Source organism: Oryctolagus cuniculus, chromosome 5 (assembly GCF_051225735.1).
Source record: "Oryctolagus cuniculus isolate XC-2025 breed Fujian yellow rabbit chromosome 5, ASM5122573v1, whole genome shotgun sequence".
NCBI classification, from domain to species: domain Eukaryota; kingdom Metazoa; phylum Chordata; class Mammalia; order Lagomorpha; family Leporidae; genus Oryctolagus; species Oryctolagus cuniculus.
Genome location: NC_142871.1, coordinates 125,212,240 through 125,228,894, shown reverse-complemented (window position 1 = coordinate 125,228,894; position 16,655 = coordinate 125,212,240). Strand labels below are relative to the sequence as shown.

The window sequence follows — 16,655 nt, the reverse complement described above, 5'->3', positions numbered from 1 at the left end:
TCCAGTGCTAATTCACAATCACAGGTTGCATGTGCAAGCCCAGAACAAACGTGACACCCAGTAGAATCGCATTGGTTCACACCCTTGCAAAAACCACAACCCCCCAACTTTCAATAAAGCGAGGGCCTCTTTACCTAGGTGCACATTAGCTGCTGGCTTCGGCAACCCGTGTGACATGGCTGCCTCCCCAGCGGGCAGGCGCACCACAGCAAGGCACTCATTAAGCTATTGGGTTTCATTCCAGTAACCGTTCAAATACATTCCTCATTGTACCATAAAGTATGTTTGTTTGATGCTGGAACTTTGATTTTCCTGCTCTCCCTGTCTTTCCTCCCCCCATCTCCACCTCCCCAGCCCTGTTTTGGTATTTTTTTCCCAGGCTAACACACTCACAAAAATTCAGTAATTCTCAATGGGTCTCTTGGTCATTAGTGCAAATTAGTGAGGTTTTACTGAATATGGTCAGATTTGATTTGCCAAGTTCTTTTCCCGTTAAGGTTTTAAACCCATGTGTATTTCAAGGGAAATCTAATTTGTAGGTTTCGGATTCATTTACACTCAACTCACAAACGTGGTTCTGTGAGTGCCTCCATCGCTGGTGTACAAGAAGCCACAGGAGCTGGTTTCCCTTCCTTTTAACAAGTTCTTGTTAGAATGTTTGCTTTGAAGTAGGTATTTGGACCGTGCTGGAAGCAAACAGAACTAAACCCCAGGAAAATGTAAAGTAAGATTTAAAAACCAAGTTCAAAACAGTATTCCTTGCCCCAATAATTATACTTTTTAAAGAAAAATCTCTGAGGATGGAACTATCCATTTCAGTCTTACAGATGATGTCACCGCTGCCTGCCTGGATGAAGCTGCACCTCCCGATGAGTATGAGTGTGACAAGGAGCCCCTCCAGGGAGCCCCCTTCTCTGCTACACCCTGCCCTGTCTCTTCCATTGTGCCATCAACTCTCTTAGCTACAGGGCCACCCACACTGCTCCCCTAGTCCCAACAGGGTTCTGCTGCCCCAGGTGTGCCTGCACCTAGCAGCTCCGGCCTGTCTCCTCAGTCCGTGTTTGTGGACTTCATCGCAACCACCACCTGCCATGTTCCCTGAGGTCTGTCCCAACCCCTTGACGGGACAGATTCCCTGTCTCCTCCTCTTGGTCTCCCAGTGCTGGGGCTTTGCTGAAGTCACACCTGCAGATCCCCGCCGCAGTCCCTGAAACCCATGCTTTTGCCTCTGGCCCAGGCTTCTGTGCTATTTCCTTAGCAGCTCTACTGTGCCTGAGGGTGGATGCACTGCTGATCCTGGCTCAGCTCTGTCACTCTGCGTTGCTCTGAACAGAAGTGCCAGATCCCACTGATGTTTCCATCCCCGCGTCCCCAGAGGGAGACAGCAGCAGTAGGATGGGAGAGCTTGCCTGGACAGCTTGAGCAGAACATCTCCAGCAGGGCCAGCTCGTCTCTAAACATGAAACACAAGAGATTCTCAACATTAAGAACAGGTTAGCTTGTCTTTTTCCCTCCCACTTCAAGAGTGTCTCCCTGGAAAGACAAATGGCACACGATATCCTAGGGACTGTGGCAAATGAGCCCTTCTTCAAAACTATCTTAAGCACAAGTAACTCCTTCCAGTGACCAGGCGTTCACTTGAAGGGACCTTGAAGAATACAGCCATGGATGCTGGTAAATGCTGGGTGTTCCCTGAGGCAGTAGAAGATTCTCAGCAGTGAACAAAGAGCTGTGATATAAACCACCAAGAACACTAAGAACCCAATGGATTCTGATAGACTGTCTAGTGCAACTGTTCTGAGACTTGCAGAGAGGCACATTGACAAACACGTTCAACAGTCTCAAACAACTTCAATGTCTGTGTGTGCTTGTCTGGCTATTTTTCTATCTGCAAGGAAATCTAAAGCAGTTATGCATATCCATGAACTGGAAACCCTTTTCCAACTGGTCCTGGGTTTCTTGCTTTCTGACTATAAAAGAGAGCCATTCATTCATTCACTTTCACTTATTCACTCACTCATCTTTCACGGTGTCAACCATGCAACAGGACAACATGAAGCTCTCTCCATTACATGAGAAGAATGTCAAAGACTAGTTGGGACACATCTCTTCTCCATTTTCTACCCCCAAATTTATGCAGCAAAGGTACAGAGCAAAGTATACAAGTGGTGTGTATAAATTACTCAAATGCCTGTAACTAGTCTTTTCCCAATAACCTGCCAATTTTGCTGGTTTTTTTTTTTTTTTCTTTCGAAGAAGCTTTGGGGTAGGTGTTTAGCAGCTTGGGACATCTGCATCCCATATCACAGTGCCTGGTTTGAATCCCAGCTCCCCTGTTTCTGATCTAGCTGCTTGGGAGGCAGATTGTGCATCCTGGGCATCAGCAGATTGTGGTTCAAGTACTTGGAGCTGCCCCCCATGTGGGAGACTCAGATGGAATTTCAGGCTCCTGGCTTTGGCCTAACTCAGTCTTGGCTGTTGCAGGCAAATAGGGAGTGAACCAGTGGATGGAAGATCTGTCTCTTTCTGCATTTCAAACAAAAATGAAAATAAATAAAAAATTTTCAAAAAAGACTTTTTTTCCTTCTTCATTCCTGTACTTCCAACCATTATCCTTTTCAATGATTTAATTACAATCTGGGAAACAATTGTCTTTCAACAACTACCATAAGTTGTAAACAACTTCCTTTTTTAAAATTTCCAATGAATCAGCTGGCGCCGCAGCTCACTAGGCTAATCCTCCGCCTTGCGGTGCCGGCACACCGGGTTCTAGTCCCGGTCGGGGCACCGGATTCTGTCCCGGTTGCCCCTCTTCCAGGCCAGCTCTCTGCTGTGGCCAGGGAGTGCAGTGGAGGATGGCCCAAGTGCTTGGGCCCTGCACCCCATGGGAGACCAGGATAAGTACCTGGCTCCTGCCATCGGATCGGCGTGGTGCACTGGTTGCAGCGTGCCGGCCGCGGCGGCCATTGGAGGGTGAACCAACGGCAAAAAGGAAGACCTTTCTCTCTGTCTCTCTCTCTCACTGTCCACTCCTGCCTGTCAAAAAAAAAAAAAATTTTTTTTTTCAATGAATCGTAGAATTCTTGGTTGGTGTCAGAGAATTATTATTTTTTTTTAGATTTTTGTTTTTTATTTGAAAGTTAGAGTTAGAGAGAGAGTTAGAGTTAGAGAGGAAGAGAGAGAGAGAGAGAAACAGAGATATCTTCCATCTGCTGGTTCACTTTGCAGATGGCTGTAACAGGCAGGGCTGGGCCAGGCCGAAGCAGGAACTTCTTCTAGGTCTCCTGAGTAGGAGGGGCTTGAGCATTTGGGCCATATTTTGCTGCTTTTCCTAGGCTATTAGCAGTCAGCTAATGGAAGTACAGTTGGTGGAACACGAATCGGTGCTGATATGGGATGCTGGCATTGCAGATGGTGCAGGAACCCACAATGCTGGCTCCCCTTCTTTTTTTCTTTTTCTTTCTCATTCTCCTTCTCTTCCTTCTTCCCCTCCTCTCCCCTCCCCCCGCCCCCTTAAGATTTATTTATTTATTTGAAAAGCAGAGAGACAAGGAAAGTGAGAGGGAGACGGAAACTGAAAGTGAGATCTTTCATTTGCTGGTTCACTCTAAATCCTGCAACAGCCAGGGCTGGGCCAGGAGAAAACCAGGAACCAGGAACTCCACCTGGCTCTTCCATGTGGATGGCAGGGACTCAAACACTCGAGCCATCATCTGCTGATTCCCAGATGCATTAGCACAGACCAGGATTAGAATTGGAATGGCCAGGACTTGAACTGGCACTCTGACACCGAATGCCAGCATCCCGTGCGACAGCTTAACTTGCTGCGCCACAAGGCTCACACCTGTGAACAGTTTCTACTGATAGAACAGTGGCCCTTTCTTCACAGAACTTGACTTTAAATGGTGATCAAATAGAGTTTTATCAGAATAGCAGACTGAAAACGCATTCTGGGGCAGGCATTCAGCCCGCAGTTAAGTCCCTGGTTGGGTTGCCCATATTGAGGTGCCCGAATTTGAGTGCTGGCTCCACTTCCAATTCCAGCTCCCTATGCACACCCTGGGAGGCAGCAGGTGATGGTTCAAGTGCTTGGGTCCCTGCCACCCAAATGAATTCTGGACTCCTGGCTTCAGACTGGCTCAGCCCTGTTGTAGGCGCTGGAGAAGTGAATCAGTGGATGAGAATTCTGTCTGTGCTCCTTCACTAAAAAATAAAAGGATTTGTGTATCTCATTATCAGTATGCACATTTTATCTTAAAAGAAAAAACTTCAGTAAGTAAAATGCACACTTAAATAACTAGTATCAGCAACTACTCTGTAATGCATAAAACTTTATACTTCAATAAAGCTGAAGCCGGCGCCGTGGCTCAATAGGCTAATCCTCCACCTTGCGGCGCCGGCACACCGGGTTCTAGTCCCGGTTGGGGCGCCGGATTCTGTCCCGGTTGCCCCTCTTCCAGGCCAGCTCTCTGCTATGGCCAGGGAGTGCAGTGGAGGATGGCCCAGGTGCTTGGGCCCTGCACCCCATGGGAGACCAGGAAAAGCACCTGGCTCCTGGCTCCTGCCAGGATCAGCGCGGTGCGCCGGCTGCAGCGGCGGCCATTGGAGGGTGAACCAGCGGCAAAAAGGAAGACCTTTCTCTCTGTCTCTCTCTCTCACTGTCCACTCTGCCTGTCAAAAAAAAAAAAAAATAAATAAAGCTGAAAAAAATTTTAAATAATCTGACAGTTCTTCCTAGTTTTTTTCTAGATTTGATTTTTGAGTCATATCTTATTAAATATGAAATAATATTTAATAATATTAAATATGAAATAATATTTCATATATTATTTATATATAAATATATATTTATATATAATATATATATAAATGTATATAAAATATACTTATATATAAAATATATTTATATATAAAATATATATAATATTTCCATCTGGAAAGTGAACCATATTATTAAATATGAAATAATAATAGTCTTCTTTACTGATTATAACATGCTGAGCATTTCTCCAAATCACTGATTATTTTAAAAACCATGATTTTAATGACTATATAATATCCCACTGCAAGGGTACACCATAAATTAATCCACTGTCTCCTTACACATGAGTAAACTGCTTCCAAGTTTTCACTAACATAAGTACTGCAGTGAAGGCTCCTCAATGAAAACTGCTTGCTCCCATCTACTTCGTGATGGCTAACAGTTAGCAGCAGTTATGTGTGTATACACATGTCTTTTTCTAACTGCCCCTATGATCTTATGTCTTGTGCAGACTTCTACAGTATCAAACATCATGTTTAATTTTTTGTCAGTTTAACTTGGACACTGTTTATCATTGTTTTTATACAACTCCATTATCAGTGAAGTCTGCCATTTGTAATTTTATGTGAATTTTTGATTTTTGTTCTTTGCTAGCTTTGTATTGGGTTGTTAGTATTATTTCTCCCTTATTTATTTCCAAAGGTTCTTTGAACAAACTTGATGTAATTTCCACCTTGGAACCTGATCTTGTTTGTAAATCCCTGTAGTGTGTCTAAAGGGAATTGACAATAAAATTTATGACAATAATATGCTGTTTCTTTACATGGCAGGCATTAAGGCTATTACAACACGCAGCTAAGGAAGGCCTTTCAGCACTGCATATGAACTAATGTGGCCAGAACCCTGAACCCTGGCTGCCCTGTAACAGGTATTCTGCCTTCAAGTCTACCTATACTTCTAATACATTCTGAACACTTCACGTGCTGCTGTAAATACTTACCTATGACACTCAGCAGTGATAAAGTAAGACTCCCAGCAGCGCTGGGACAAGATTTTCTTTAAAATTGTTTGACTCTGCCTGCAGCGCCGGCACACCAGGTTCTAGTCCCGGTCGGGGCACCGGATTCTGTCCTGGTTGCCCCTCTGCCAGTCCAGCTCTCTGCTATGGCCTGGGAGTGCAGTGGAGGATGGCCCAGGTCCTTGGGCCCTGCACCCGCATGGGAGACCAGGAGAAGCACCTGGCTCCTGGCTTTGGATCAGCACGGTATGCCGGCCTCAGCGGCCATTGGAGAGTGAACCAACAGTAAAGGAAGACCTTTCTCTCTGTCTCTCTCTCTCACTGTCCACTCTGCCTGTCAAAAAATAAAAAATAAAAAAATAATTGTTTGATAAAAAGAGGTGTATTGGGGCTGGCATTATGGCATAGTGGGTTAAAAAGTCCTATACAGGTCACAGTTTGTGTCCTGGCTACCCCACTTCCAATCCAGCTCCCTGCTAATGTGCCTGGGAAAGCAGCGGAGAATGGTCCAAATGCTGGGTTTCTGCCACCCATGTGGGAGACCCACATGAAGTTCCTAGCTCCTAGCTTTGTCCTGACTCAGCCCTGGCTGTTGTGGCCATTTGGGGAATGAACTAGCAGACAGAACATCTCTCTTTTCTCTGTCTCTCTCCATCTCCCTCTCTGTACTTTGCTTTCAAATAAATAAATGAATAAATAAACCTTAAAAAATAAGTAAAAGATAAAAAGAGGTGTACCATCGATTTTGGCACTCTGTTTTGAAGACAAGTTGATTTAAAAGCATTTGTATCTGGGTTGAATTCATGTAAATATGATGCCCACGAAGGGCAGTTACAGGTATTTTTAACTTTCATTGGAAACTAAACTCTTTCCAAAATAAAGTGCCATCTGTGGCATGGTTCTCGTTTCTTACCATGAATTATAAGTTATGCTTTTCTTGGAGACTTCTTATTTGGATTCAGCCTGAAGACTGAGGACTTTTTTTTTCAACTAATGAGTTTTGATAAATAGAATATCACGTTAAAGACACAGTATAAATGTATGGATCCCTTGTTTAAAAATGTTTCAGTCCCTTGTAAGGATATGTGGGAACTGGAATCCTTGTGCCTAGCTGGTGGAAATGTATTACTACTACACTACTGTTGTGCAGAACAGTGTGGTGATTCCTCAAATAGTTAAACAGAGAGTGACCATGTGGGCCAGCGATTCTATTGCGAGCACTATGCCAAAAGTATTGAAAACAGGTACTCAGATATTTATAAACCAATATTTGAAGCAGCATTATTCACAATAGCCAAAGGATGTGGGATGATGAGAAAGTAAGAAAGGAGTGATGTAGGAATGTTCTATGAATATACTTAATGCCACTGAATTGTACTCTTAAAATTGTTATAAATTATACATTTTGTTATTCACCTTCTATTATTATAAAAAATATTCAGTACTGAAACAAAATGGTTGAAGGAGGATAGATGTGGGATAAAAAAAAGAAAAAGAAAATGCTAATTGTGGATACTGGTGGTGGGCACACGGGTACGGATGTTTAGTGAAAACTTTTATCAGTTTTTCTGTATGTTACAAAGTGCCTACAATAAAATGTTGGGAAGTTTCATCAAAATGTCATATCTACTTCTATTTCTTTTCTACATGCATTGCTACTGTATTTCTTGATTGATTGATTCTAGATGCTCATTAACTTAAAAAGGAGGTTTGCGAGACATTCCACCTGGAATGAAGACAGCGTCCAGAGTGGAGTATCCTAGAGAACAGCTATGAGCTGAATGCACTGTGCCCTCATCTTCCCACTCACATGTTGAAGACCTAATCTTCAGCGTGACTGCACTTGGAGATAGAGCTTTCAGGAGGAAATTAAGGTTAAATGAAATCAGAAAAGTAAGGTCCTATCTTGAAGTGGTGGCCTTATAAGAAGATTCATTCTCTCTCTCTCCACAAGCACATGCTGGGGAAAGGCCATTTGAGGACACAAGGAGAAGGTGACTGTCTGCCTACAAGGTGGGAAGAGGGTCCTCACTAGGAACTGGCTCAGCTGGCATCTTGCTTGATCTTGTGCTTCTCAGTCTCCAGAGCTGGGAGAAAGTGAATTTCTGTTATTTAATCCATCGAGTCGATGGCATTTTGTTCTGGCAGGCCAAACTGACTAATACAAAGTCCAGAATTTAAACATCTCTGGATATCTGGATAGTCTTCCTGCAAATAACATGGAAAGAAAGGAAAGTGAATCAGAAAGTGCAGGATTCGAATGCCGGTTGTTATACTGGAGAGCGCTGGATGCCATCAAATCTCTCATTTTACAAATGAGGTAAGAACAGCCCACAGGAGGCAAGTGATTTGTCTGAGGTCCTTCGGAGAGATTAGTGGCAGAGACAAGGACTTAAGTTCTCTTGACTTCTGCTGTTTTACCACACCACACAGTTTCATTGAATCAAATCCTTGAGCCAAGTGTTAGCAGCCAAAGTTCTAATTTTTTTTCCTTCTACTAAAATTTCTTTCAGAAATTCAACTCCATTTTTCTACCCTATACTTTATTCTCTACTTGTTTTTTTTTAAAACCACAAATCAACTTATTGACACAGGATAAGAAGTAAAGAGAAGTCTTTTGGACAAACACAAATTGCGTGTAAATATACAAAAGGATAACTACAAACACACACAAAAAACTTATATTTGGATTAATGTTGGTCCAATTATTCATTTACAGAAAGGCTTGTGCATCTAAAGACAGCATATGTGCACACAGAAGGCATCTTACTTCCTGTCACTTATTTATAACATATAAAGGCACTCTAGAAAAATAATCAAAATTTTTCCAAATTAATCATTTATAGCCTAATTTAGTGAAGTATTACATCCTTATAATAGTTAAAATATCCAGTTTGATAAAAAAAGCCTATAAATAGCCCCAAAATATTGTTAATAACCATGTGTGTTTTATAGGACAATAAAATAATACATTTTTATACCATTTAGAAATAATATAAAATATAAAAACTGAACAATATAATAATTGAACATTATTTTGCTCTTAAAGGACTTTTTATTTAATTTTTCCACTAAGTAAACTTAGAATGTATGAAGATAAATACTCTTAATTATGTTGCTAGGATGGAAATTTGCCAATGATACGCAGTAATGGTAATAACCTATTATTACCATTCAATACTTAAAATTTTTTCATTACCATTTATTTAATTTTTTCCCTCAATTTAGAGTCAGCATATGTAGTTGCTGTACTGAACCATGAGAAAGTCCATTGTATAACTTTTCTTTTTATTTTTAAAATAATTATTTATTTATTTGAGAGGTAGAGTCACAGAGAGAGGGAGAGACAGAAAGGTCTTCCCTGTGTTGGTTCACCCCCTAGATGGCCGCAATGGTCGGAGCTGTGCCAATCCGAAGCCAGGAGCAAGGTGCTTCTTCCTGGTCTCCCACATGGGTGCAGAGGCTCAAGCACTTGGGCCCTCTTCCACTGCTTTCCCAGGCCATAGCAGAGAGCTGGACTGGAGGTGGAGCAGCCGGGACGAGAACTGGCACCCATATGGGATGCCGGTGCCACAGGCAGAAGATTAACCTACTGTGCCACGGTAGGCCCTGTAACTTTGCTTTTTCATATGCATGTTAGAAGCAGCCTGAATCTAACTATGTGGAGTAATAACAATGTGATTGGTTTATCACCACTTAGTCTTTTCAAAAGAACATTTTGGAAGATCTGAAGAGAATTACTAAAGAGTGATTTCAGAAATATTTTGAGCAAAGGTAGCACCTTTTAGAATTAAAAAAAATGTTATGTTTTATTTATTGGACTGTTTGGAATTATAGAGATATTCAAGGACATTTTGTTTTGAGAGAGTCTCTGAAATTATTATTCTGGTTATCACTTGAAGAACAAAACAAACCAGAACAACAAACTAGTACAACTGCCTTCGAGTTTCACCTTTTTTTAACATAGCTAAAACAATATTTACATTGTTTGCAGTGCAGGCTGATGAAATCATTGCTGTGAAGGGGATGAGATTTTACTCTGTATAAATTCATCCGATGCAGAAACACAATTAGTTGAAAAGATTGGCAAATTGGAGAACAAAGAATCTAGTTCCAAACCAAGCCATTATTTTACTACTTGATCAGGCTGTATGGTGTGAAATGACATTTATTCTCTTTGTCCAAATGAGTGGGGAACATATGGGCGCTTTACAAGGTAAAGTAAGTGAGATGGCCACAGGTAGTCTTTGGAGCTGAAGCAGAATTCCCCTCATCCTACCTGGGTGGTGACACCCTGGGAGGTCTTGTCAGTTTCGGAGGAGGCACTGCCATATGTCTCACACAGAGGCATCCTGGAGGCTGGGGAGGAACACCACCCCAACTCCTCCTTCCTTCCCTTTTTCCTGTAACACTCCTATAAACAAGCTGGCAGAATTTGATCAGGGGCTCTGGGCTACTTAGATGCTGTGAGGGTCAGTATTGTTTCAAAAATAGATAATAGCAAACAACGTGGCTTCATAGAGTCCATAAGTCCATAACTCTACCACTTTGTGACGTCAGCAAAATTGACCTTCAGGCATCTCAGGTTCCTCACCTGTACAATCATCCTCATCCTCGTCATCACCACTACTGCAGCCACTGTTTTCAGGGCTGTACATATTTTAACTCATTTAATCCCTAATGATTCCATGAGAGTCATTCTATGAACATTATATTAGTCATATCTAATGCAGTCTCATCAGGAGACTGCATTGTGCACAGGCTAAGTAACTTGCCTAAAGATAACAATGCTTGCTTTACATGGTTGCAATAAGATAAACACAGAATCAATAATTTGACTAGCGACAGAAAGGATCTTCAAGATCATCCAATCTAAGCTCTAATGGTAACCATGAGACATCTCAGGTTTACAAAGACATGGTTAACTGCCAACACTGAAGCAGGTCTTCTAGTTCTTACTCCCATGGTCTCTTAGAAACACCTCTTTCTTATTTGGCTTTTCTTTCAGTAATTTTCATATATCATTTCACTTCTATATTTAGAACTGCTCTAGGGTAGAAAAGTGAGAGAGTTATAATTCTCACACTTAAAAAAAAACAGATTAGAAAACTCAGGATACCTTAAAGTCAGTGTGTAGGACAGCTGGTCAGAGGGTCAAGGTCAACTGCATGTTAGTGACAATGATGACACAACGATGGCAGCTGCAATGTCATCTCATTTATCATACTCATTTATCACCAACGTCATCTCATTTATCATACTCTTTACGGCATTGTGCCAAAGCATCTTATGCACATTATCTCATTTAAAGTTCATTCTACCTTTGAGGATATGATTGAAAATGTTATTAGCTTTAAAATCAGGGTGTGGTGAAGCCTGAGGTTTATAAAATGCAGACTTTCTGGAGTCAAGACTGCGAATCCCAGTTGGGTAGACTCAGCCCAGGGCCCTACCAGAGCGAAAAAACTGAAGGCCAAACAGATTAGTTAGGGTGGGCTTTGGGCTAGCCATCAAGAATGAAGGCCTTCTCTCTATAGCAAGGACATGGGCTTGGTAGTTTTTGGAAGAGGTGGATTTAACCTCAACTCTTTCAGCAGAATCTCAGGTTTATTTGCCAACATGGATTTTTATAAACAATGGCTTAATTGCCCTGCAGTCCATTAGTCACCCTACAGAAATCTAACGTTAGAAAAACGTTAACTTAAAATTTAGTGGGAAAAAAGCGCCCTGAATTACATTCAGCAGTTTTGGCTGTAGTCCCTTATTCAACAGAAATTTCCTTTTTTTAAGACTATCAGCACAGGCGATACAGCTTCATCTTCAGCATTTGTACTCAGGGCAAAGCAATGTGGCTCCTGACTTTGCAACATGCTTTTTACTGACAATGTGATGGACTGGGCCATCATTTCAAGCAAAATCATGAAACCCATTGCAAGGGCTCATTCCTTGGGCTTCAGCTCCCTATACGCAATCTCCATGTCCCAGGAATACTAGTTTCCAATTCCACTCTCAAAAAATAATCACTGGACACCTACTTGTGTTAAACACAGTGCTGGTTCCTAGGGATACAGCAGTGAGCAGAGGTGACCCAGGCTCATTTCTCTCAGAGGTGCAGACCAGCTCATTCTCCAAATTCCCCACCTAAGGACATCTTTGTTACACGCTTCTCTTTCTGCGTCCCCTAATCTCTCTCTTCATGGAGCCCTTGGCATTATCTACTATCACTCCATCAATTATTTTATTACTATTTTTTATTTTTAAATATTTATGTATCTATTTGAAAGGCAGACTGACAGAGTGACAGAGAGGGTGACACATACACACACACACACACAGACACATATACACACAAAGAGTGGGGGAGAGGAAAGGGGTATCTTCCATCTGATGTTTCATTCCCCAAATGCTCACAATGGCCAGTGCTGGGGCCAGGTCAAAGCCAGGAACCAGAACTCCATCCTGGTCTCCCCCATGGGTGGAAGGGACTTAAATAAATACTTGAGCCATCATCTGCTGCCTTTCCAGGTACATTAGCAGGAAGCTGGATCAGAAGGGGAATAGCCAGCACTTGAACCGGGTACATCTGGTACATATGGGAGGGGGGCATTGCTGGTGGTGGTTTATGCACTGTATGCCCACTCCACTGACAACTAATTTAAAGAGTCTAGATGTAAATTTTTAAGATAGGGGCTGGTGGTATGACACAGTAGGTTAAGCCACCACTTGCAACACCAGTATCCCATATTGGAAAGCTGGTTTTAGTCTCAGCTGCTCCACTTCCCATCTGGCTTCTTTCTAATGCACCTGGGAAAGCAGCAAGTAAAGTGCTCAAGGCGCCTGATACTCAAGTGGGAGACTTGGATAGAATTCCTGGCTCCTGGCTTTGGTCTGGCCCAGACTGAGCTGTTGTGGCCATTTGGGGAGTGAACCAGCAGATGGAAGATTTCACTTTTTCTCTTTCTCTCCATCTCTCTGCCTTTCAAATAAATAAATAAATCTTAAAAATAAACATTTAAGACATATTTTGCTTATTATACATTAATATTAAGCACTCAAGAATATCCAAATGTTTCAGAACTATTCTACCCAAAAAAATCTTGGAATGTTCCAACTGCCATATACATGATTTATAATTCTAGAACACACTTGCTTATCTGATTTTGAAAAGTGAGTGACAAAGAATTTGCATCTTATGACTTTCCTTAAGGTCTTCCGCTAATTCCAAGCCTGAATGCTTTCATCCTAAAGCCTAATCCAGCGTGAGCTGCCATGACAGCCAGGTTCCCAGATGACCCTGGTACTCTTGCCTTCTCACATTCAAGCTCTTCTGTAGTTTCCTCCCACGCTGAATGTTAACAGTACAGCATATGACCTTGAGGGCAAGGTCACAGAAGGCACTGTGATTCCCACCTTCATCTTCCTGATTGCTCGCTGTGGGCTAAGTCAGCTGCCACCCACAGAGAACACGTCAGCAGTCCCATGGAGAATGGAGGCCCCCAGACAACGGCTAGCACTGGTCTGCCAACCATGTAAGTGATCCACCTTAGAAGTAGATCTAGCTTCAGAGAACACTGGCTGGCATCCGACTGCAACCTCATGGGAACTTCCAGCCCAGAACTGCCTAGCCATGCTGTTCCCAAATTTCTGGCACACAGAAATCATGAGGTAATAATGGATTACTGTGGTATTAAAATGCTGGGGTCATTTGTTATAGATGCAATAGATATAATAACAATATATTATGAATGCAGCCGTCAACCTTGAGAACTGGCAACAGCTTACCATGATCTCGTTACAGCCTATACAATGACCAGATCACAGCTGGCTAAAAGGCATAGTCTGATTTATATTTGGTTTTTATAGGCATTACTGTTTTGGGAGGTGATATTTTTCAAAATGATCATATATATATATATATAAACACGGCTGTTTCCACTTTCTGAAATGATGACTTCACAGACTTGCAAGATTCTTGAGTTGCTAAAGATACCCGTAACATGTTTATCCATATTTTTCTGTATTTATTTCATGTTAAGTTAAAGAAAACAAAAAGAAAACTTGCTTAGTTACTTTCTCAATATAAATCGTAACGACTGACTGTGGTGAGGTAAGGCACTGTGAGTGCTAAAGAGAATTGGAAAAAGCAGTGAGAAACAAATCTCTCTGCTGAAATCTATGTCAGTGACTTTCCAAAGGAGGAAATCTTGACAATTCCCCATGTGTCCAAAGAGCTTAATTTCAACCAGTGCAAAAATGTAGCAAGATTTTTAGAAAGATCATTTTTAAAAGCTAGGCCCTGGGCATTGGATCTCAATTCTAAATAGAAAAGAAACACTACACATGAATTCATGAAACTTGTCTGGCTGCCAAAGGCTCGCTATTTCACACTGGTTCTGTGGGGAAAGTATGCATGGGGACTGCCAACTATGCAATCCTGCTTCCTAAATTAGACCCATTCCGTGGCAAAGGAAAGTTACCTCCACACTCCCCAAGTCTTCACTGCAAGCCAACTGTGCCTGGGACTATGCAAGAACTGCAGAAAGGTAGGTTTATGCAGCTCCTGATACATTAAACACCTCGGGCACTGAAACAGCTGAGGGCCAAGTTAACAAAAAGTCATCAACATACTTACTTTGTAGAACTACCCACTGGCCCAGTCTTCCGCTGAGCTAATATTTTCTTTAAAAATTTTAAAAATAGGTGATACATGAGATTGGTTTAAAAACTTGAAACTATAAGAAACAGTGATATATATTTTTTTTAACAGGCAGAGTTAGACAGTGAGAGAGAGAGACAGAGAGAAAGGTCTTCCTTCCATTGGTTCACCCCCCAAATGGCTGCTACGGCTCGTGCTGTGCCGATCCGAAGCCAGGAGCCAGGTGCTTCCTCCTGGTCTCCCACGCCGGTGCAGGGCCCGAGCACTTGGGCCATCCTCCACTGCCTTCCCGGGCCACAGCAGAGAGCTGGACTGGAAGAGGAGCAACTGGGACAGAATCTGGAGCCCCAACCGGGACTGTGCCGGTGCCATAGGCAGAGGATTAGCCTAGTGAGCCGCGGCGCTAGCCAAGAAAGGGTGATATTAAATTGTATGCCTCCTTTTCTCTGAACTCATCTCTCTCCTGAGCAACTACTTTCTTCAGTTTTGTGTCCTTCAGAGAAGTCAATGTGTGGCAGAGGCCTCTGTCTTTTAATTAAACTTGTTTGATTAAAGTTGTAGTAGAGGCCTTCCCAAGGTCAGAAGAAGAAGAATGGAGGCATCTGTCCTGGGAATGAAATGTGGCTGTTAATTGCTTGCCTATGAATGCTTGGGCTGTAGTCCCTATCTGCTTTTATGTGACCATTTCAGGTTCTGTTTGTTAGTACCAAGCAATGATGTCAATCCTTGCCATGCAGCTTATGGCTCAGTATGTGTGTTAAAAAAATAAATATATTTAATAACTACGTTCCCATGGGCAGTACTGTGTCAATCCTGTGGCCACCATGTAACATTAGAATATCCAATCAAATATATGCAGGTAACCATATAAGGGAGACAAAGAAGCTAAAACCATATATAATGGAAAACCCTTCTTTGTTTGGGGCTCAGGATTTTGGATAAGAAATTCCAACTGGGCCTTATGCCGGCATAATAAAAGACTACATGTTGGAGTGAGTGGCTGGTCTGAGACCTGGCTGCTTTGTGCTTTGGATCCAGCTCCCTTCTAATGCACCTGGGAGGCAGTGGATGATGGCACAAATGCTTGGGCCCCTGCCACGCATGTGGGAGACCAAGACAGAGTTCCTGGCTCCTGGCTTCAGCCTGGTCTACCCTGCATCGTTGTGTGCATTTGGGGAGTGAACAAATGGATGGAAAATCAATCTCTTTCTCTCTTTCTGTCATTCTTTCAAATAAAATAAGTACATTAAAAAAAAGATTATTTGCAAACCTTCTTCATAATTAGCCAATAGTTTTCATTTCCTTGTTCAAACTATTCTTTGGTTTAAAAAAATCATTTTCTTTTAAATGAAAAAAGTTAATTTCTTTTATATATGAAATAGCCAAACTCCAATATAACTTCTGTTGATGCTTGTAGTAAGCTTGTTTTGAAAACTATTGATAACATTATTAGAAAGCTTTTGCTATCATTCCTACCAAGTAACTGTTGATAGCATGAGTTGAAATTGATTTCATTTTCCACCAAGACTTTAATTTCTGAATCTTCTGTTTGAATTTTCAACAAATCTTGCATTTTCTCAAGCTCAAATCTAATTATTTAAGTTAATCAGTATTCTCACCGTATGTTTGACAGTAGTTGCAAGGTCAAATTTGATATTTATTTGCTTAAGATGTTAGTTCTTTGAACACATCCAGGAAAAGCATAAATAATCACAAATTGTTCCAAGGAATGTCATCACTGTTGGCAAAGTTGTGAAAACAACTCCTACTAATAAATTCAAAAGACTATGCGTTGCTTAACGCATAAAAAATACCTCCAGAGTTTATGCCAAAATTTTTGCATGTATATCTATTTTTTGGTCAGCTTGTTAATACTAGTATGATGACCTTTCCCTGGAGTGGTTTGTAAATTATTTAAGTAAAGTTGCAATTTTTATTTTAATTTTTTTGAAAACTCAATAGAATTTTACTAATATTTCTCTTTAAAGAAGATATTGGCAATTCTAATGTTTAGCACCCATCTAGTTGGCCAATATAAAGAATGTCTCTTATATCTCAAGCATTTTACAACCAGGCCTACATATACATAGTAATATGAATTGTTGTGGCTACTGTGTACTATACTTGTGAGTATGGTTGGAACATGAAGAGAAACAAGGAAATGGATGCCAGGCACCACTGGCAAACAGTACTTCCCCAGGCCAGACTCTACTGCATTC

At 41.6% G+C, this 16,655-nt stretch overlaps 1 protein-coding gene across 3 annotated transcripts in view; it reads right to left on the bottom strand.

Moving 5' to 3' along the window:
- The window catches only part of SUPT3H (SPT3 homolog, SAGA and STAGA complex component), a 496,390-nt gene that overhangs the window by 39,826 nt on the left and 439,909 nt on the right, over positions 1–16,655 (bottom strand). The window lies entirely within an intron of this gene.